The sequence below is a fragment of the Diceros bicornis genome, chromosome 7 (genome assembly GCF_020826845.1).
Source record: "Diceros bicornis minor isolate mBicDic1 chromosome 7, mDicBic1.mat.cur, whole genome shotgun sequence".
In the NCBI taxonomy this organism is placed as follows: domain Eukaryota; kingdom Metazoa; phylum Chordata; class Mammalia; order Perissodactyla; family Rhinocerotidae; genus Diceros; species Diceros bicornis.
This window is the reverse complement of record NC_080746.1, coordinates 26608870-26632199: the sequence shown is the minus strand read 5'-3', so window position 1 is coordinate 26632199 and position 23330 is coordinate 26608870.

Here is a 23330-nt window from a genome sequence, read left to right as displayed (position 1 = left end):
AGGCTCTGTATTAGTAGGAGCAATGGTTTAGTATTTGCTAGTTCAGTGTTCACAATAACTTTATAGAACATAACTACCATGAATAATGAGAACCGACTGTGTAAGATTTTAAGAGAATCTTTCTACTTGAGGCCACTGCTATTCTGTCTCTGCTCACTCCCAATCCTTAGCCCAGTGGTTCTCAAACTGTTTTTGCTCCTTACGGATCATGGAGGAGACTGTGAAAATGCAAATCCCAACCACAACCCCAGAGATGCAGATAGAGTAGCTTTTGATGAAGTTAATGGTCCAGGAGCACACTTTGGAGAAGCCCTGACTCAGACAAAGGCTCTTGGGGTAGTGGGGTGGAGTGGGGCCAGCAGGATATGGACAGCCTTGAGCTTATCATGCTAGCACCAGTCAGTCTTCTGCAGACTTTCTATCAAACCTAATGCTCTGGGAGACTTTCCCCCTGGCCTGTCCCAGATCCCTGTAGGTGCCCTTTCATGTCTCTCACTAGAGCTGCTGGAACCAGAGATGAGGGGAAGGCCTAGGAGAGAAGAAGGGAAAGACCATACTTGTCACCAGTCCCTCAAGCCTTTGATGCTTTGGAGAATCCCAGACACATCCTGCTCTTCAACTTTTTACTAGGTGGTCTCCTGGGATATGGATGAGGAGAAACCAAATTGTATCCATCCACTCCGGCTGCAGACACCAGACTCAGCAGCAGCGCGGCCACTGCAGTCACATTAATGCTTCAATACCAGATAAGAGGTAACACTGGCCAATACTTAAATCCGTTCCATTTTGTCAAGGGAATGCCAATGAGATTCCTACAAGTATTTACTTTTCCAATTAGTCTCTGCTCCCAAACATGACAAGAATATTTAGAGACCTTTTTGGATTTCATGTTGTGCCCACTGGAGAAACAAAATACTTTTTAGAACTCTGGAACCCAGAGAGCTGGTCAGCTTCACACTCAGGGGAGGGCACCCCAGGACTCAAGGATAGTCTGTCCTCACCAAATTTTGTAGAAGGTGGTTACAGTGGAAGAAGGTGTGCCGTGGACATCAGACAGCCTGGGTTCAAATTCTTGCTTTGCTATTTTCTGGCAGCGTGAGCTTAGAAAAAATACTCCACCTCACAGATCTTCCTCTTCTAGAAAAATGGAGATGATGGCTTTTGTAAAGGTAGAAAAGACACGGAAGGATCTAGCTCAGTGCACCTTGAAAGGTGGTAAGAGCTCCATAGATGGCAGTTTCTTTTCCTTCCCTCTTCCAACCTCCTGTAGACAGCAGGAGGTTTTCTCATTTCTTGCCTGTCCCCTGGTCCTAGCTGTGCTCCAAATTCTAGATGAAGTACTTCTGCTCCCCGTCCTCCTCCTCTCCTTCCTTTGAAAACTTCTTCCATTTTCAGAGCCTTTTGTGGGAATGACCTTAACTGAGTCTACCCTGATGTGATCGTGGATAGTAAGGAGTTAATATGTCACCCTTCTCATGTGACATAGTTCCATTATATCAGAGAGTATCTGAAAATGAATACTGGGAATTTCTGAGTGACTTAGTTTGAGAGTGGGGGCTTCTCTCAAGTCAGCAGATGTTTAGCATGTGTGAGGGGGCTGGCCTGGACTGAGACACCTCATTCATCTGAACTTTATTGCTGGAGGATGATTCAACTTCGAAGAGAGAAGGCTGGCATCCTGGATTCTGAAACAAGACAGTCCTAAATATAAATCTTGGCTTTATCACTTACTGTGTCACCTTAGGCAAATAACAACCTTTCTGAGCCTCAAGTTTCTTATCTGTAAAATAAAGATAACAGTACTTATCTTTTAGAGCTTTTGTGAGGATAGGCGGTATTTTATATAACTGTCTGGCTCATAGTATGAGGTCAACAAATGGCAGCTACTATTACAGATCAGTGAAAGGTTGAGCTGAAGACGGCTGACAGCTGCTGGGCTCAGTGAATATGAACTACGCCAGTAGTTGTCAACTTTACTAGTTTCAACGAGTAATTTCACAACTAGTTCTTATAATCTGGTGTCATGCTAATTTCAAGATAAATCATAAGCAATTTTTCTCTACTATCAAAGAACCAACACTTGGGATCATTTTTTTGAATATCACTCTCATTTACTTGTCTTCTGATATGCTTTCCCGAGTGGGAGAGAGAGATGTGGATTAACAGCCAGTTACCTGGACAGTATGTGTAAAGAGAGTGTATCTTTTATGTGAACATCCTTCACTGTGTATATTAATGTGTGAAAAAACGTGGAAAGTCATTGAGATGAGTCATAGGGCCAGAAGAGGCAGCTCGTCAGGTGGTACTGATGACACACTTTGGGGCTTCCTGCTGTTCTCAGCGTGTGTTACTCTTTGCCTTTAGAGAGTCATGTGAGTGCACAGCTGACTGTATGACCCACACTCTCTGTCTCTTTCTTCACACTCGTGTTTTGGTGTGAAGCCATTGCCCAGACCTTTCTCTGGGTACAGGCTAATTACAACATTGGTTCTTTGGGGTTGATCGCACTGGAAATGTCCTGGATCCCTCTAATGGCCAAGTGCCTGAGCCTCCTGGCTTCACTCACCAGACTGTCACATCATCCTCTGATATGTGAGCTTGAGAGTTACCATTAGTACAGTGAGGTCATTTTTAGAAATAGGACTTATTTGTCTCACTGAATAAAAAACAACCCCTCCTTGCCCAAGAGTCATTCAAATCAAATACTCTCTGAGCTTATGTTGGAGACAGGGAGAAGCCGATTGGCCATGTTGAATGATTCACCTCTCCTAGGCTGAGTTGCGTGTAAATTCTGTAGGAATCTAATGTGCTGTCTTTGCCTCTTTATTTCTTCCTCTTTTCTGATTTTTCTTTATAGCTCATGCATAGGTGCATAGCAGGCACCAAGCAAACATTTCTTCAGTGTTTAAACAAATGAATAGAGAAGCTTATGTTTGTTTAATCTAATTCTAGTGAGATTAAGCATAGGAAGGTTTCTTTAAGGCAAATTGAAAGAAACTGTTCACAAGTGTTTAGGATTGCATCAAACCAAACAAAACAAAGCAATAAACAAATGAACAAAAAGCTTATTGAGTTCTGATTGCCTCAGAAGTGATTGCCACCAGTGATATTTATGGGTGGTTAGGTAATAGGGAAGGAAGGAAAGAATGGTTATGGAGCAAGTACTACAGGCCTGGCACCAGGCCAGGCATCTTCACATATGTTTTCTCTATACTTTCCAGCTAGGAAAACTAAGACACAGAGAGTGTAAGTGATTTGCCCCAGTTCACACAGGTGATAAATAGGAGATCTAGGATTTAAAACCTGATTTAACTTGCTTCCCTCATCCACCCACTCATATACCCCACTTTAGTTCTGAGGGATGAGAAGATGTGGCATAGAACTCCTCTAGTTGTAAAGGAAATAATTAGGCTGGGTTGCCCCAATCTAATAAAAATAACTATATGTCTTGAACTTGAAAAGAAATTAGATTGGCAAAATACAGACCATTAGGCAATTGATATATTTGATTACATCAACACTAAGGATTTTTGTCCAAGGAAGGGCACCATTGACAGAGTTAACTAAGAGAGGATAGACTGGGAAGAGATGTTCATGATGTCTAGAATCAAAAAACAATTAATATCTAAAACATAAAAGGAACTTCTCCATTCAATAGGAAAAGACAGAAACCACAATAGTGAAAGGGCAAAAGAAATCAAAGAAATTCGAATGTTTTTAAGTAGATGAGATGGCTCCAACCCACTAATAATCAGAGATGTATAGATTAAAACAACCACTTTTAAAATTTTTACTAAATGTAGGTGTTAATTGGGTAACCCTGAGCATTAGCAAAGATGTGAGGAAGCAGGACCCTTGTTTGTGACTGGCAGAACTGTGAACTGACAACAGGCATTGTGTGAAGCCATCTGGCAGTTCGCAGTGAAGTTAAGTCTGCCTCTGCCCCATAACCCAGGAATCCCATTCCGGGGGATATGTCCCAGGAATATCCTCATGTAAGTCCACAGGGGACGTGGCTGACTTGTGGCCGTGAGGAGTTGGAGCAGCTCTGTGGTGGGTGCTATCTATGGACTTGGCTACAGCAGTTAGGAGCAAGAGGCACACACAGTGACGTGGACAAACCTTAAAAATGAGATGTAGAATGAAAAAGGTAAAGAGAATGAGGTATGTTATGCAATACTATTCAGGTAAATTAAAAATAAAACTGTATTTTTACAAGAAAATTTTGTTTTGCTTTATTGAGGTATAATTGACAAAGTTGTAAGATATTTAAAGTGTACAATGTGATGATTTGACGTATACATTGTGAAAAGATTCTCTCCACCTAGTTAATTAACACATCCATCACCTCACATATTCATCTTTTTTTGTGTGAGATTATTTAAATTCTGCTCTCTTAGTAAATTTCAATTATATAATACAGTGTTAACAATAGTCACCGTGTTATACGTTAGATCCTCAAACCTCACTCATCTTATAGCTGAAAGTTTGTACCCTTTTACCAATCTCTCCCTATTTCCCCCAACCTGCAGCCCAGTTTTCTACTCTCTGTTTCTATGAATTCAACTTTTTTTTTTAGATTCCAAATATAAGTAATACCATGAAGTATTTGTCTTTCTCTGTCTGGCTTATTTCACTCAGCGATGCCCTCCAGCTTCATCCATGTGGTGAAAATGGCAGGATTACCTTAAGCTGAATAATATTTCATTGTGTGTGTGTGTGTGTGTGTGTGTGTGTGTGTGTATTTATATATGTATATTCATTCATTGATGAGTACTTAGAGTGTTTCCATATCTTGGCTATTGTGAATAATGCTGCAATGAACGTGAAGTACAAATGTTTCTTTGAGATAATGATTTTGTTTCCTTTGGATATATACCCAGAAGTGAGATTGCTGGATCACATGGTAGTTCTATTTTTAATTTTTTGAGGAACCTCCATATTGTATTCCATAGTGGCTATATCTGTTTACATTCCCACCTACAATGTACAAAGGGCTCCCTTTTCTCCACATTCTTGCTAGAATTTATCTCTAGTTTTTTTGGTAATAGCCATCCTAACAGGTGTGAGGTGATATCTCATTGTGGTTTTGATTTACATTTCCCTGATGATTAGTTTGAGCATAACTGTTGGCCATTTGTATATATTCCTTGGAAAAATGTCTATTTAAGTATTTGCCCATGTTTTAATTGGGTTATTTGTTTTATTGCTATTGAGTTGTATGAGTTCCTTGTATATTTTAGATATTAACCCCTTATTGGATATGTGTTTTGCAAATATTTACTCCCATTCTATAGGTTGCCTTTTCATTTTGTTAATGGTTTCCTTTGCTGAGCAGAAACTTTTTAGTTTCATGTAGTCCTACTTGTTTATTTTTGCTTTTGTTGCCTTTGCTTTTGGTGTAAAATCCAAGAAAAGCATCGTCAAGACCAATGTCAAGGAGCTTACTCCCTGTGTTTTCTTCTAGGAGTTTTACAGTTTCAGGTCTTACATTCAAATCTTTAATCCATTTTAACCCATTTTGTGTGTGGTATAAGATAGGGATCCAGTTTCGTTCCTTTGCGTGTGGCTATCCAGTTTCCTAGTACCATTTATTGAAGAGACTATTCTTTCCCCATTGTATATGGTTGGCTCCTTTGTCAAAAATTAATTCACCATATATGAATGGGTTTATTTCTGGCTCTCTAATCTGTTCCATTGATTCACTGTGTCTGTTTTTATACCATTTTGATTACTATAGCTTTGTAATATATTTTGAAGTCAGGAAGCATGATGCCTCCAGCTTTGTTCTTCTTTCCTGAGATTGCTTTGGCTCTTAGAGGTCTTTCGTGATTCCACAGGAATTTTAGATTGTTTTTTTGATGTCTGTGAAAAATGCCATTGGAATTTTGATAAAGATTGCACTGAATCTGTAGATTGGGTAGTAGGAACATTTTAACAATATTAATTCAATTCTTCCAGTCCCATGAGCAAAGAATATCTTTCGATCTATTTGTGTCTTCTTCAATTTCTTTCAACAGTGTCTTATAGTTTTCAGTGTACAGATCCTTCATCTCCTTGGTTAAATTTATTCCTATGTATTTTATTGTTTTTGATGCTGTTGTGAATGGCATACTTTTCTTTATTTCTCTTTCTGATAACAAATTTTGTTGCTAGTATATAGAAGCACAATTTATTTTTGCATATTGATTTTGTATTCTGCAACTTTACTGAATTTGTTTATTAATTCTAACAGTTTTGGTGGAATTTTAGGATTTTCTATATGTAATATGTCATCTGCAAATAGTGACAGTTTTACTTTCCAGTTTGGATCTTGTTTATTGCTTTTTCTTCCCTAACTGCTCTGGCTAGGACTTCTAGTACCATGTTGAATACAGTGGCAAAAAAGGGCATTTTTGCCTTGTTCCTGATCTTAGCAAAAAAGCTTTTAGCTTTTCACCATTGAGTATGCCATTAGCTGCGGGCTTGTCATATACAAAATTTATTGTGTTGTAGTGTGTTCCCTCTAAACTCAGTTAGTTGAGAGTTTTTATCATGAAAGGATGATGAATTTTGTCAAATGCTTTTTCTGTATCTATTGGATGATCATGTGATTTGTAACCTTCATTTTGTTAATTTGGTACATCATATTGATTGACATGCAGATGTTGAACCATCCTTGCATCCCTCGAATAAATCCCACTTTATCACAGTATCTGATCCTTTTAATATACTATTGAATTCTGTTTGCTAATATTTTGTTGAGGACTTTTGCGTCTATATTCATCAAAAATATTGCCCTGTAGTTTTCTTTTCTTGTAATGTCCTTGTCTGATTTTGGTATCAGGGTAAGTGTGGCCTCATAAAATGAATTTGGAAGTGTTCCTTCTTCTTCTATTTTTGGAAGAATTTGAGAAAGACTGGTATTAATTCTTCTTTAAATGTTTGGTAAAATTTACCAGTGAAGCTATCTGGTCATGGACTTTTCTTTGGTGGGAGATTTTGATTACTGATTCAATGTCCTTACTAGTAATTGGTCTGTTCAAATTTTTTATTTCTTCATGATTCAGTCCTGGTAGGTTGTATGTTTCTAGGAATTTATCCATTTCTCATAGGTTGTCCAATTTATTGGGGTGTAATTACCCATAGTAGTTTCTTGTGATTTTTTGTATTTGTGTGGTATCAGTTGTAATGTCTCCCCTTTCATTTATACTTTTATTTATTTGAGTCTCTCTCTTTTTTTCTTGGTGAGTATAGATAATGATTTGTCTATTTTGTTTATCTTTTCAAAAAGTAGCTCTTAGTTTCATTGACCTTTTCCATTGTCTTTTTATTGCATTCATTTCCGCTCTGATCTTTATTTCCTTCCTTCTGCTAATTTTGGGCTTAGTTCTTCTTTTTCTGGTTCCTCAAAGTGTAAAATTAGGTTGTTTATTTGATATCTTTTTTTTTCTTAATGTGGGCAATAATCACTGCGAACTTCTCTCTTAGAACTGCTTTTGCTACATCCCACAATTTTTAGTATGTTGTGTTTCCTTTTCTATTTGTTTCAAGATATTTTTTGATTTCTCTTTTGATATCTTCTTTGATCCAGTGGTTGTTCAGGAGCATGTCCTTTAATCTCCACATATTTGTGGATTTTCCAGTTTTCTTGCTGTAATTGATTTCTAGTTTCAAACCATTGTGGTCAGAAAAGATGCTTGATGTGATTTCAGTATTTTTTAATTTATTAAGACTTGTTTTGTGGCCTAACACATTATTTATCCAGGAGAATGTTTCATGTGTGCTTGAGAAGAATGTAATCTGCTGCTGTTGGAGGGAATGTTTTATAAATGTCTGTTAAGTCCATTGGGTCTAATGTGTAGTAAATCCAATGATTCCTATTGATTTTCCGTCTGGATGATCTATCCATTGTTGTTCCTTCAGATCTGTTAATATTTGCTTTACATATTTAGGTGGTACTATGTTGTGTACATAAATATTAACTAATGTAATATCCTTTTGATGAGTTTACCCCTTTATCATTATATAATGACCTTCTTTGTCTCTTGATACAACCTTTGGATTAAAGTCTGTTTTGTCTCATATAACTACCCCAGTTTCTTTTGGTTTCCATTTGCATGGAATATCTTCTTCTATCTCTTCCTTTTCAGTCTATATCTGTCCTTAAAGCTGAAGTGTGTCTCTTGTAGGGAGCATATAATTGGGTCTTGCTTTTTGTTTTTTTTTTTTAAATCTGTTCAGCCACTCTGTGTCTTTTGATTATAGAATTTAGTCCATTTACATTTAATGTAATTATTGATAGGTATAGAATTACCATTTACATTTTTTTAATTGTTTTTTTGTGTGTGCGGGGGTTACATTTCCTTTGTTCCTTTCTTCTTCTCTTGCTCTCTTCCTTTGTGATTGGATGATTTTCTGTAGCGGTATGCTTTGATTCCTTTCTCATTATCTTTTCTGTGTCTGGTTTTTGTTTTGTGGTTACCATGAGGCTTATCTAAAACTTACATTTGTAATAGTCTATTTTAAGCTGATAACAACTGAACTCTGAATACATGCAAAAAGTCTACGTTTTTACATTTCCCTCCCACATTTTATTTTTTGTCACAATTTACATCTTTTTTACATTGTGTATCCATTAACAAATTACCATAGTTATAGTTATTTTAATAATTTTTGTCTTTTAATCTTCATACTAGAGTTATAAATGATTTACTCACCAATAGTATGATATTAGAATTTTCTGATTTCAAGTATTTATTTACTTTTATCAGTGAGTTCTTACTTTCATATGTTTTCCTGTTACTAATTAATGTTCTTTTGTGTCAGCTTGAAGAACTTCCTTTAACATTTCTTGGAAGACCAGTCTAGTGGTAATGAACTCCTTTAGCTTTTGTTTTTCTGGAAAACTTTTTCTCTCTCCTCAATTCTGAAGGACAATTTTGCTTGTAGAGTATTCTTAGTTCACAGTGTTTTTCTTTCAGCACTTTAAATACATCTTTCCACTCCTTTAAGGCCTGCAAAGTTTCTGTTGAAAAATATGTCGATAGTCTTATGGATGTTCACTTGGTAACAAGTTGCTTTTCCCTTGCTACTTTTAAGATTCTATTCTTGTCTTTAACTTTTGATAATTTAATTATAATGTATCTTGTTATAGGTCTCTTTAGATTCTTCCTATTTGGAACTCTCTGGGCTTCCTGGATCTGGATGTCTGTTTCTTTTCTCCATGTTGGGTAACTTTTCAGCCATTATTTCTCTGAATAAACTTTCTGTTCCTTTCTCTTTCTCTTCTCCTTCTGAGACCCCTATAATGCATATACTGGTCTTTGTTATGGTGTTCATAAATCCCTTAAGCTATCTTCACTCTTTGTCATTCTTTTTTTCTTTATGTCCCTCTATTGGATGAATTTCACTACCCTGTCTTTAGTTTGCCAATCCTTTCTTCCACATGATCCATTCTGCTGTTTAACCCCTCCATTGAATTTTTAAGTTCAATTATTATATTCTTTAGCACTGTGATTTCTATATGGTACTTTTTTATATTTTCTATCTCTTTGTTGAAATTCTCACTTTGTTGATGCATTGTTCTCCTGACCTCAGTGAGCATCTTTATGACCATTATTTTGAACACTCTATCAGGGAACTCACTTATCTCTGTTTCATTAAAATCTGTTTCTAGAGATTTATCTTGTTCTTTTGTTTGGATTATTTTCCTCTGTTTCTTTATTTTCCTTGACTCTCTATGTTGGTTTCTGTGCAATAGATAAAATAGCCACCTCTCCCAGTCTTGACAGAGTGGTTTCTTGTAGGAGATGGACCTCATCAATCAACCTAGCCTGAGCTCCTGGTTATCTCTCAAACCTTTGTGATTGTCCAAGCTGACTTCTTTATTCTCTGTGGCTCCCGGTAGATGAGGGTGTCCTAAGACCTGTCAGTGTTCCAAAAGGAAGAATCACATTTGGCACCTAGATGCAGCCTGATTGAAAGCCAGACCCTCAGGCAATAGTTGGGGAAGTATGTAGTTAAATTTCTTCCACCAGGGGATGGGTGTTTTTGTCTGCACCCTCTGTGATGGACCTGGGTGCATAGCCATGGAGTGGTACTTCTGCACCCATTTAGAACTATTTCTTTGCCACAGTCATGTGGAACTTGCAAATGCAAGTACCATTGGCTATCAGACCTAGGTGATCTGGGGGCCTATCCTTCAGGCAGCAGCTGCTAAAGCTGTGGCACCAGACATGTGTATGAGCTCCTTCCAGGGAGATACTGGCAGCTTGATGTTGGCTGAGGGAGAAGGCAGAGGAGTGTCCATCAGATTTCCTTGTCTCCAGGGTGGAAAATAGCCAGCCCCTAGATGCATGCTAAATTAGAAACCTGATCCATAGGTAGCAGCTTTTAAAATATGCAGATGGGTTCCTCTCAGGGAAAGACTGAGAAATAGGCATTTTTGCCTTCTTTCCCTGTGCTGAGCCCAGGCTGAATAGCCAGTTAAGCTTCTTTGTTTGCTTTAGTACTGTGGGCTTCATGAATAGAAGCCCTATTCGCTATCAGAGCCAGGTAATCTTGGGGTTCATCCCTTGGGCAGTAGTGCAAAAGTTGACGGTGCAGACATGTGTATAAGCTCCTTCTAGGGAAATACTGTGACTTAGAGTGGGCTAAAAGGAGATGGCAGGGGAAGTGTCTGCTGTTTTCTGGGTCTCCAGGATGCGTGGCAGCCTGCTGCTAGAGATGTGCTAAATTAGAAGCCTGACCCTCAGGCAGCAGCTTTCAAAGTATGCAGATAGACCCCTTTCAGGGAAAGACTGAGAGATGGGCCTGTTTGCTCTGTTCTGGGCCCTGGGGGAATAGCTGTGGCGAACCTTACACTTACATGCTATAGTTTTGTGGTCTCATCGATGCAAGCCTCATTGGCTGTCACAGTTAAGTGTTTTGGGTGACCATCCCTTGGGTGGGAGTCTTAAAATTTGAGGCCCTAAATGTGTGGTCAAAATCCTTCACTCCTCAGGGAGAAGCTAGGAGTTGGGAGTTTCCTCCCAATTGTATAATGCTGTGCCAGGGGTGGGGTTTATAGTGACAGTGTGTTTCAGCCTTTCCTACCTGTTTCAATGTGGATATTTTCTCATTCACCTGATGGGTAGGAGTTATTCACCTAGTTTCTGGATTTCTTTCTCTGTTTTTAGCTGTATATTTGGGGTGTCTGTGGGAGGAGGGGTGTTCAGGAGGAAGATTCCTTCTATGTTGTCATCTTGGTTGACCCCCTCCTGAAAAATGTTTTTAAGGAAGCAAATGGATGTCGTTCTTAACCTCTAGCATATCCAGTTTCTGAGGCTTAAACTCCTAAAAATGCAGATGGAACTATCACATAAACTTTATTCAATAGAGGCATAAGTCACTTTATCAGATGTGTTTCTAACATGTAAAAGCTTTAAGTACATAAAAATCTTTTAAATGCGTTAAAGTTTAAGTTGAATATATGGAAGAAGCCTATAATTTTTTTATTAGAGCAAAAAATTATTTTGTAAACAGAATAATTATTACTATGTTTTTGTTTATTTTTTTTCATAGAGCAGCAACTTTATTTTGTTTTATTAAAATTTTTTGTTTATTGGAGTAACATTCGTTTATAACATTGTATAAATTTCAGATCTACATCATTATACTTCTATTTCTGCATAGATTACATCATGTTCACCACCCAAATACTAATTACAACCTCTCACCACAGACATGTGCTGAATTATCCCTTTTAACCTCCTCCCCCCACTTCCCCTCTGGTTACCACCAATCCAATCTCTGTCCCTATGTGTTTGTTATTATCTACTACTTAATGAGGGAGATCATACGGTATTTGACCTTCTCCCTCTGACTTATTTCACTTTGCATAATACCCTCACTGTACATTCACGTGGTCAGAAATGGCTGGATTTCATCGTTTCTGATGGCTGAGTAGTATTCCATTGTGTATATATACCACATCTTCTTTATCCATTCGTCCCTTGATGAGGACTTAGGTTACTTCCAAGTCTTGGCTTTTGTGAATAATGCTGCAATGAACACAGGGGTGCATGTATCTTTACGCATTGGTGTTTTCAAGTTCTTTGAATAAATACCCAGCAGTGGAATAGCTGGATCATATGGTAGTTCTATCCTTGATTTTTTGAGGAATCTCCACACTGTTTTCCATAGTGGCTGCACCAGTTTGCACTCCCACCAGCAGTGTATGAGAGTTCCCTTCTCTCCACATCCTCTCCAACACAAGTTGTTTCTTGTCTTGTTAATTATAGCCATTCTGACGGGCGTGAGGTGATATCTCATTGTAGTTTTGATTTGCATTTCCCTGAGAGTTAATGACGCTGAACATCTTTTCAAGTGCCTGTTGGCCATCTGTATATCTTCTTTGGAGAAATGTCTGTTCAGGTCTTTTGCCCATTTTTTAATTGGGTTGTTAGTTTTTTTGTTGTTGAGATGCATGAGTTCTTTATATATTTTGGAGATTAAGTCCTTATCAGATGTATGGTTTGCAAATATCTTCTCCCAATTGTTAGGTTGTCTTTTTGTTTTGTTGATGATTTCCTTTGCTGTGTAGAAGGTTTTTAGTTTGATGTAGTCTGACTTGTTTATTTTTTCTATGGTTTCTCTTGCCTGGTCAGACATGGTGCTTGAAAATATGTTGCTAAGTCCGATGTCAAAGAGCGTACTGCCTATGTTTTCTTCTAGAAGTTTCATAGTTTCAGGTCTTACATTCAAGTCTTTAATCCACTTTGAGTTAATTTTTGTGTATGATATAAGGTAAGGGTCTACTTTCATTTTTTTGCATGTGGCTGTCCAGTTTTCCCAACACCATTTGTTGAAGAGACTTTCTTTTCTCCATTGTATGTTCTTGGCTACTTTGTCAAAGATTAGCTGCCCATAGATGTGTGGGTTTATTTCTGGGCTTTCGATTCTATTCCATTGATCTGTGTGTCTGTTTTTGTGCCAGTACCATGCTGTTTTGTTTACTATAGCTTTGTGGTATATTTTGAAATCGGGGAATGTGATACCTCCAGCTTTGTTCTTTTTTCTCAGGATTCCTTTACCTATTCGGGGTCTTTTGTTGTTCCATATAAATTTTAGGATTCTTTGTTCTATTTCTGTGAAAAACGTTGTTGGAACTTTGATAGGGATTGCATTGAATCTATAGATTGCTTTAGGAAGCATGGAAATCTTAACTATGTTAATTCTTCCAATCCAAGAGCACGGAATATCTTTCCATTTCTTTGTGTCTTCTTCAATTTCTTTCAGCAATGTTTTATAGTTTTCAGTGTACAGATCTTCACCTCTTTGGTTAAGTTTATTCCTAGGTATTTTATTCTTTTTGTTGCAATTGTAAATGGGATGGTATTCTTAATTTCTCTTTCTGCTACTTCGTTGTTAGTGTATAGAAATGCAACTGATTTTTGTATGTTGATTTTGTATCCTGCAACTTTATCGTATTCATTTATTACTTCTAAAAGTTTTCTGGTGGATTCTTTAGGCTTTTCTATATATAAAATCATGTCATCTGCAAATAGTGACAATTTCACTTCTTCCTTTCCAATTTGGATCCCTTTTATTTCTTTTTCTTGCCTGATTGCTCTGGCTAGGACTTTCAGTACTATGTTAAATAGGAGTGGTGACAGTGGGCATCCTTGTCTGGTTCCTGTTCTTAGAGGGATAGCTTTCAGTTTTTCACCATTGAGGATGATATTAGCTGTGGGTTTGTGATATATAGCTTTTATTATGTTGAGGTACTTTCCTTCTATACCCATTTTATTCAGAGTTTTTATCCTAAATGGATGCTGTATCTTGTCAAATGCTTTCTCTGCATCTATTGAGATGATCACGTGATTTTTATTCTTCATTTTATTAATGTGGTGTACGCGTTGATTGATTTGCGAATGTTAAACCATCCCTGCATACCTGGAATAAATCCCACTTGATCATGGTGTATAATCTTTTTAATGTATTGTTGTATGCAATTTGCTAGTATTTTGTTGAGGATTTTTGCATCGATGTTCATCAGTGATATTGGCCTGTAGTTTTCTTTTTTTGTGTAATCCTTGTCTGGTTTTGGTATCAGGGTAATGTTGGCTTTGTAGAATGAGTTAAGACGCTTCCCCCCCTCCTCAATTTCTTGGAAGAGTTTGAGAAGGATTGGTATTAAGTCTTCTTTGAATGTTTGGTAGAATCCACCAGGGAAGCCATCTGGTCCTGGATTTTAATTTTTGGGGAGGTTTGTGATTACTGTTTCGATTTCCTTACTGGTGATTGGTCTATTCAAATTCTCTACTTCTTCTTGATCCAGTTTTGGAAGTTTGTATGATTCTAAGAATTTATCCATTTCTTCCAGATTGTCGAATTTGTTGGCATATAGCTTTTCATAGTATTCTCTTGTAATCTTTTGTATTTTTGAGGTTTCTGTTGTGATTTCTCCTCTTTCATTTCTGATTTTACTTATTTGTGCCTTCTCTCTTTTTTTCTCAGTGAGTCTAGCTAAAGGTTTGTCAATTTTTTTTATCTTTTCAAAGAACCAGCTCTTGGATTTGTTAATTTTTCTATTGTTTTTTTAGTCTCTATTTCATTTATTTCTGCTCTGATTTTATTATTTCTCTTCTTCTACTGATTTTGGGCTGTTTGTTTGTTCTTCTTTTTCCAGTTCCTTTAGGTGCATTGTTAGATTGTATATTTGAGATTTTTCTTGTTTGTTTAGATAGGCCTGTATTGCTGTAAACTTCCCTCTTAGAACTGCTTTTGCTGTATCCCATAAATTCTGGCATGTCGTATTTTCATTTTCATTTGTCTCCAAGTATTTTTTGATTTCTCCTTTGATTTCTTCATTGACCCAATCGTTGTTAAGTAGCATTTTGTTTAATCTCCACGTAGTTGTGGTTTTTCTGATTTTCTTCCTATAGTTGATTTCTAGTTTCATACCGTTGTGGTCAGAAAAGTTGCTTGGTATTATTTCAGTCTTCTTAAACTTATGGAGACTTGTTTTGTGGCCTAATATGTGATCAATCCTGGAGAATGTTCCATGTGCATTTGAAAAGAACGTGTATTCTTCGGTTTTTGGATGGAATGCTCTGTATATATCTACTAGGTCCATCTGTTCTAGTGTGTCATTTGAGGCCAATGTTTCCTTATTGATCTTCTGTTTGGATGATCTTATCCATTGGTGTAAGTGGAGTGTTAAAGTTCCCTACTATTATTGTGTTACTGTCTATTTCTCTTTTTATGTCTGTCAATAATTGCTTTATATGTTTATGTGCTCCTACATTGGGTGCGTAGATATTTACAAGTGTTATATCCTCTTGTTGGATTGTTCCCTTGATCATTATGTAATGCCCTTTGTCTCTTTTTACAGTTTTTGTTTTAAAGTCTATTTTGTCTGATATGAGTACTGCTAGCCCAGCTTTCTTTTCGTTGCCATTTGCATGGAGTATCTTTTTCCATCCCTTCGCTTTCAGTTTGTGAGTGTCTTTAGGTCTGAAGTGTGTCTCTTGTATGCAGCATATATGTGGGTCTTGTTGTTTTATCCAATCAGCCACCCTATGCCTTTTAATTGGAGCATTTAGTCCACTGATGTTTAAAGTAGCTATTGACAAGTATGTACTTACTGCCCTTTTTTAACTTTTTTTTTCTTAGTGTTTTAGTAGTCCTTCTCTGTTCCTTTCTCCTTCTATATAGAATTGGTGGTCTCTTTAGTTTGACCTCTGTCTGAAAGCTCTACTCTTTAACTCCCCTCCTCCCTCACTTTATGTTTTTGATATCATATCTAAACTCTTTTTTGTGCATTTGTATCCATTACCCTCTTATCATGGAACTAGATAATTTTTCCTATTTGTGGTCTTCTCTTTTCCCCTTAAATCAGTCCCTTTAACATTTCTTTTAGCACTGGTTTCTTGGTGACAAACTCCCTTAATTTTTGCTTGTCTGAGAAACTTTTGATCTCTCCTTCCATTCTGAATAATAACCTTGGTGGGTAGAGTATTCTTGGCTGTAAGTTTTTTCGTTTTAGCACTTTAAATACGGCGTGCCACTCTCTTCTAGTCTGTAAAGTTTCTGCTGAGAAGTCAGCTGATAGCCTTATGGGGTTTCCTTTGTATGTAACTTGTCTTTCTCTTGCGGCTTTTCGGATTCTCTCTTTATCTTTAATTCTGGACATTTTGATTATCATGTGTCTTGGTGTGGGCCTCTTTGGGTTTATCTTGTTTGGGGCTCTCTGTGATTCCTGTACCTGGATGTCTGTTTCCTTCCTTAGGTTAGGGAAGTTTTCATCCGTTATTTCTTGAAATAGATTCTCTGCCCCTTTGTCTCGCTCTTCTCCTTCCGGGACACCTACAACATGGATGTTAGCGTGCTTGATATTGTCCCAGAGGTCCCTTAGACTGTCCTCACTCTTTTTAATTCTTTTTTCTTTTACCTGTTCAGCTTGGGTAATTTCTTCTAGTCTTTCGTCCAGCTCGCAGATCCGTTCTTCTGTATCTTCTACTCTGCTTTTGAGTTCCTCTAGTGAATTTTTCATTTCCAGTATCGTATTCTTCATTTCTGATTGTTTCTTTTTTAGGTCTTCCATTTCTTTGTTGACATTCTCACTGAGTTCATCTATTCTTCTCCCCAGATCAGTGAGCATCCTTAACACTCTTTGTTTGAACTCTCTGTCAGGTAGGTTGCTCATTTCTGTTTCACTTAGTTCCTTTTCTGGGGTTTTATCCTGTTCCCTCACTTGAAATGTATTCCTTTGCCTCCTCATTTTGCCTCTTTCCTTGTGCTTGTGTCTATGTGTTAGGTAGGTCAGCTACGTCTCCTGCTCTTGGATAGGTGACCTTATATAAGTGATGCCCTAGGAGGCCTGCAGTGTGCTTCCCTCAGTTCTCAATGTTCCAGGGGTGACCCCTATGTGGGCTACGTGTGTCCTTCTATTGTGGCCTGTTTGCTCTGCCTGTAGGTGCCCAGAGAGGCTGAGTTACGCTCCTGGCCATCTGTTGTAATGCTCAGCTGCTTTTAGTTGTTGTGGGCCCTTCAGTCTCTTTATCAGGTGTGGGGAGCCCCAGCACAGTTGGCTGCAAGTTCTAATACCACATTTGTATTTTAGTATTTCTTTTAAGTGAGTAGGCCCCCAGCATGGCAGGTTGTTAGGCTCAGGACCTTACAATTGCTATAAGCCTCCAGCCTTTAGGTCTCTTGTCAGCTCTGTGAGGATTGCAGCTGGGTGGGGCTGGCCTCAGGCACGGGAGCACCCAGTTGTTTCAGGCTTTGGAAGGTGGGGAAAACCCCCTATGTGGGTCTTTGAGAAGCACAAGTCTTCTGCAGCTGACAAGCCCCGCCTCCCCCAGGTCCACACACAGAGTCAACACAGTCCTGCCCCATGTGCATGCCCCAGCCTCCTGAAGTGGACCCAGTCTGCCCCCACTGGGAGCCCCACACGCTCCACCACTGCCCCACACTCTCCACCTGCTCCTTGTGCACACCCTGCTCCACTGAAGTGGTCTCAGTTGCCAGGCTGCAGAGAATCCAGTCACCAATCTATGGAGGCCCACAAGTTGCCGGAGGGCTTGTTGTTGGGTGGGGCCAGTCTCTAGGGTGGGCTGCCTGCCCTGGCTGAGCTGGATTAAATCCGTGCTCTAGTGGGTGGGGCAGACCTGGGTTAGCAGGCCTCAGGGAGAACTCCAATGGCATCTGTGTCATCACGGCCACACCAGGCCACAACAATGGCCACTGCCCATGTCCCAGTCCCTGGAGAGGTCTCATCTTTCACTGCAATCCACTCAGATCCTATCAGATGAGTCTCTTTTCACCAAAGCACTGTGCACCTTTCTTTCTGGTGATTTTAGGTTGCTTTCTGAAATGGGTGAGTTGCACATGGGCCCTTTAAGAGCCGGTTTAATTTCTTTGTGAACCAGCTTTTCTGGGGATACTCCCCAATGTTTTAGTAACAGGCAAAGTCAGATATTATGCCACTCATCTCAATTGTGCTGGGTCCACAAAATGCCCACAGTGGGGGTGCTCCTAACTCAAGCCCCTCCTCCAGGGAGGGCTCCAGACCTGTGGGCTACTCCCGGGCGGCCGTGAAGCTGGTGGCTTGTGAAGGTGGCGTTTTTTCTCTCCAGAAGGGAGTTTCTGTGTCTTCCACCTCAATTAGGATTGTCCTCTATTGCAGGATTTTCTCTTATCCAGTTTTCAGTTCTCTCTCAGGGGTAATTTTTCCACAAGTAGTTGTAAATTGGCTGTGTCCACCGGAGGAGGTGAGTTCAGAGTCTGTTTATGCCGCCATCTTGACTTCGGAGAAGAGCTATATTTTTGTTTCTTCCTTTGTCTTTTTTACCTGAGATTTATTAATGCAAAAATGTCAACTTTTTTATGAATAACAGAGGTGATGACCATTCATTTGATGAAGCCCTTCATGTTCTCTCAAAGATTTTATCATATGCCTCATTTTTCAAGGAGAGTTACTGAGGGATGGTGAAGTTACAGGGTATAAAATAAGAGTGAGCTGTAAGTTGGCTGCTTCTGTATGGGTGCTGAGATTTGCAAAGCAGATACTTTCCTCTCCATATAGCTTTTCTAAACATAGAATAAGAGAAGTAAATGGATATACGTCTGTGTGGAAAAAATCCACTCTTATCCTAAATGAAATGAACAGGCATGCCCAGTGGAGTGTGCAGGCAGGAGCCTGGCTACAAGTGTTGCCAGAAAACTGACAGAGATGAAGGCGGGACTGACATTGGGCAGGGACATCTCAAATGGATGCCAAAGAGGCAGAACATTTTCATGCGAGTCACTACAAGTGGCAGGTACATATGGCTGGAAATGCTTGACACTGACTCCAAGGCAATTACCGAAGTGACTGGCTCTGTTTAAACTAAGGGGCCAGAATCATCTACAAAGAAACTGAAGTGGTGGCAGCTCCATTTTTGAGGCAAAGTGATGTAAATCTCAGGGTCAGTGATTTCTGTTAAAGAGTGACATCCGCCTATCATTTCAGGGTGATGTAACATCTGTGCATCATTGAAGAGTAAATCTAATCAGATATAGCATCCCGACTGTGCAATGTTGAATGCCCTCCACGTTTGCAGCTAAAGACTTTCTGTTGCACTCAGATCAATTTCAAGGTGGCATTGGGGGCTGGTGACTGGCAGCAACTATGGAATCTGCTGGATTATATGTCATTCATTATGTAATGGATATTTGTCACTTATTTTGACAGCTCAACATCTTCTTCTGTTTGGAAATGTCTTATGAGCCTGTCTCCCTCTAGGAAAGCTTAAGATGCAAGACGTTCAGATATTCAGTTTCCCAGTGTCCCTTTCAGTTAGAGCACAGACACATAATTTAGGCTCCACCAATCAGATACAGCTGCCTTGAGGCAGGAACTAGAAGTGCTAAGTAGCTGGCATAGAGAAAAATGAGGAATAGAAACATGAGTTTCCAGGGGCAGTAGCCTTTCAATAAATTTGTTTTCTGCTTATGTCAGCCAGAGTTGGTTTCTGTTGCAACCAATAAAACTGACTGATGCAGGATGCATACCCAGGTTTCTGATGGTAATTGCTTTCTGGAATCAAGTTTGTGGTCTGTGGTTTATCCACATCTGATTTTTTTCTGAAAGGGTCTAAAGATATTTTATAAATAGCTTATCATCATAATCTTTTAAACTCTGAGACTTCAATGTCACATCTTTAAGTCATTCATAAAATCAACATTTAATGAACACCTACTATGTGCCAGATATGCTAGAAATGAGGTTGACAGCTCCTGGTCACATGGTGCTCACAGTCTGAGAAGAGAGATGGACAAAAATGGGCTGTTGCAATATAATAATTGTGAAAGGACAGCGGGCTATGGGAGCCTGTGAGAGGATCATCTAACCCAGCCTGATGGGAGACTGAGTAACTGCATATAATATATCTTTAACTGAATGTTCTACTTCTGTCTTAAACTCATCTTCATTTTCTACCTTCTGCCCCATTATTTCCTTTCCTTATTATCATATTTTCACTATGTCACCATTATTCTCCAAGTCTTCTAGACCTACACCTGGAGGGTAATTCTTTCACCTTCATTCTCTGTGTTCACTTAGTTACACAAATTGCAAGCTAAAGACACATACTTGCAAACCACACCTGAAACAATAGCTGCATGAACTATTACTTTACTCTATGTGATGATCTCTATTATTTTCTATCCTATTCTGTTATACTGCGTATCTCAAAGAAATGCTACTTGCAATCCACTAAATTGACTTCATGACTCACTAATATTTTATTACCCATTCTTGAACTACTCTGCTTTCTTACATGTATTCAAACTTTTACCTCCAACTAAATCTTTTATTTTTATTTAAGCATGACTCTCCCATCTGAACAGCAGCGGTATCAACAATAAACAAACGTCCCTTCAACCCACTTTCCCCTAATCTCTAGTCTTCTCATTATAGCCCAGAGGATCTCCATTTTCTTTCTTCTCTATTCACTTAAATTTAGCTTTCGTCACTAGTATGCCAGAGAAACTGCTTTTTCTAAGGTCACTAGCTACCTCCATATTTCTAAATCCAATGGATATTTGTTAGCGTTCTTCTTGCTGAATATGTCCCTCCTTCAGAAACACTTCTTAACATGGTTGCTGTGACCCCCACGTACTGGTTTTCCTTTTATTTCTCTGGTCTCTCCTTATTTTACGTCTTCTTTTCAAGCTCATCCTCTTCCATCTGGCCATTCAAAATTTCTCAAGACTTCAACCCAAGTTTTTTATCACTCTGTAGTCTCATTATGCTTGCAGCTTTAGTTTCCATGTACACGCTGATGTCTCCCAAACAGATACCTCCTGCCCCAGGGTTTCTCAACCTTGGCATTATTGCCATTTAAGTCTGGATAATTCTGTGTTGTGGGGGCTGTCCTATGCATTGTAGGATGTTTAGTGGCATCCCTGGCCTCTGCTTACTAGATATAAGTAGCAACCTCCCCACCTTCAGTTATAACAACCAAAATTTCTCCAAACGTTGTCTCCCAGCTGTCCCCTGGGAGACAAAGTCACCCCCAGTTGAGAATCACCTTCCTTCCTTCACCTTTCATCCGCAGATAAGGCTGCATTTCAAACTACCATTCAACATTTCCACTTGGATGTTTTGAAGACATCTCAAATTCACCACATCAAAATTGAATTTAACTTGCCTATCAATCCTGGTCCCGTTCTAATGATGCATTCACCTAGCGCCTCAAGCCAGAAATCTGAAAGTCACGCTTGACATCTTTCTTTCCTTCCATTCCCATTCTTCTCTTTCCAAGCTCAAAATTCGTGGAAATCATTGGAAGTTCGAAAACACTTGGCTCTTTCCTTTCCATTCTTTTCTCTAAATGCCTTGCACAAGTTTGATTATTTTTCTCTTAAAACTTCTTCCAAATTTTCCCTTTCTTTTTGGTACTGACCTTCCCCACTTCATACTTGAATTAAACCAAAGGCTTCTTACTACTCTTCCCTGGCTCTAATCTCTCCCTCTTCCCCTTCTAATACACAAATAAACCCAGAGATCTCTTCTTGAAATTTTGTCCATCATTTTAAAACTCCATGTTATTTTTCATTCCTCTACTCAATAACCAAAAATCGACCCTGAATTTTTCTTTGTTTAGATTGTTCAGTGCAGTGTTTTGTTTTTTTTTTTCTGAGGAAGATCAGCCCTGAGCTAACATCCATGCCAATCCTCCTCTTTTTGCTGAGGAAGACTGGCCCTGAGCTAACATCTATTGCCAATCCTCCTCCTTTTCTTCCTTTTTTCTCCCCAAAGCCCCAGTAGATAGTTGTATGTCGTAGTTGCACATCCTTCTAGGAGCTGTATGTGGGATGCCGCCTCAGCATGGCCGGGCAAGCAGTGGTCGGTGTGCGCGCGGGATCCGAACCCGAACCGCCAGTAGTGGAGGATGCGCACTTACCCGCTAAGCCACGGGGCCGGCCCCCCACTGCAGTTTTTATAGGTATTCCTAGTCTGACACCTCTCTGTCAGGATCTATGGCTGGCCCCAACCTAAATATGCCCTCTGCTACTGACATATTGGCCTCTTCATCAGTATCTTGTTGGATATTTGCACACATTGTTCTCCCCATCTGCAGCTCTCCCTCCTCTCTTCCACCCACTGAAATCTTCATCTCTGAGGGCAAGCTCAATAAATCTCCCCCAGCTAATCTGCTCCACAGAGTGTTCTCTCCTCACTAATCTCCCATTTATACTTTTAGTCAATACCAAATTTGTTCTTAATTACTTCATTTCTTCTTAATTTCATGCACACTAGGTTTTCTACTCCCAATTTGATTGCAAGTTTATTGAAAGCAAGGTCTTCATTTTACATGTCATCTGCATTCCCCATTTCATTGATCAGAATGACCGGCACATAGTATATGTTTAATAAATGTGTGAGTAAATGTTGCTAGGTTTTAAAAACCTTCTAGAGAAGGCAGAATTCCTCTTTCAGTCATTTTTATTTTCAGGAAGTTCTTCTTCATATCCTTACAGACTCTCTTCTTTTACAGCTTAAATCTTATTTTCTCATTTTGAACTCATAGAAGCAAAGATAAAAACTAACTTTTTTATGAACATAAAAACCCATGTCATTCTTTTACCTTGATGAAGTTATGTTTTAAAAATATACCGTGGCAGTAAATACTTAAATGCCTTTACTAAAAGAATTTACTCTCTTGTTGCAAATATTAGGACTATTTTCTTGAAATCCCTTTTTTTATTCTTTTTAAAAGAGGAGTAAGAAATGAAAATATCATTGGAAGCCAATTACTCTTGGGATCAATGTCTACTGGAAAAAAAAAACAGGCATGATCAGGAGAATGAGACTATCTCAGAACAGAGAGCAGGCTCTGATTAGGTTCCCAGAATCGTTTTTTGTGGAGGTGAGTTTTAATATTTGAAGGTTAGAAAGGTGAACTCAAGCTGAGCACAGTGTATGAAAACAGCCTACTTTTGCTAAGCAAATTACTTTGGAAGTGATTCAGTGCTGGATTCAGGAAAGATTGTGCTGGCTCTCAGAGGAGAAGGCTGAGGGGAAACTGCAGTTTCTGCCAGTGAGATGCCAGTTATCCATCCACGTTCATCAATCAATAGTGGATGTCAGATATGAGATTGAATGTCCTGAATCCTCTGATAATGGCCAGGGAAATGAAGGTACCCTGGAGAATGTTCAGATCAGAATAGGCTTTGGATTTCAACAACCTCCCCTAGAGATGGATTCTGCAATACTTTCTCTAGGATCATGCTTAGTATTCATTCTCAAACATTCTCTAAAGATCTCAAAGAATTTTGCAAATACCATCCCATTTATTATGTCTTTTTGGCAGAAT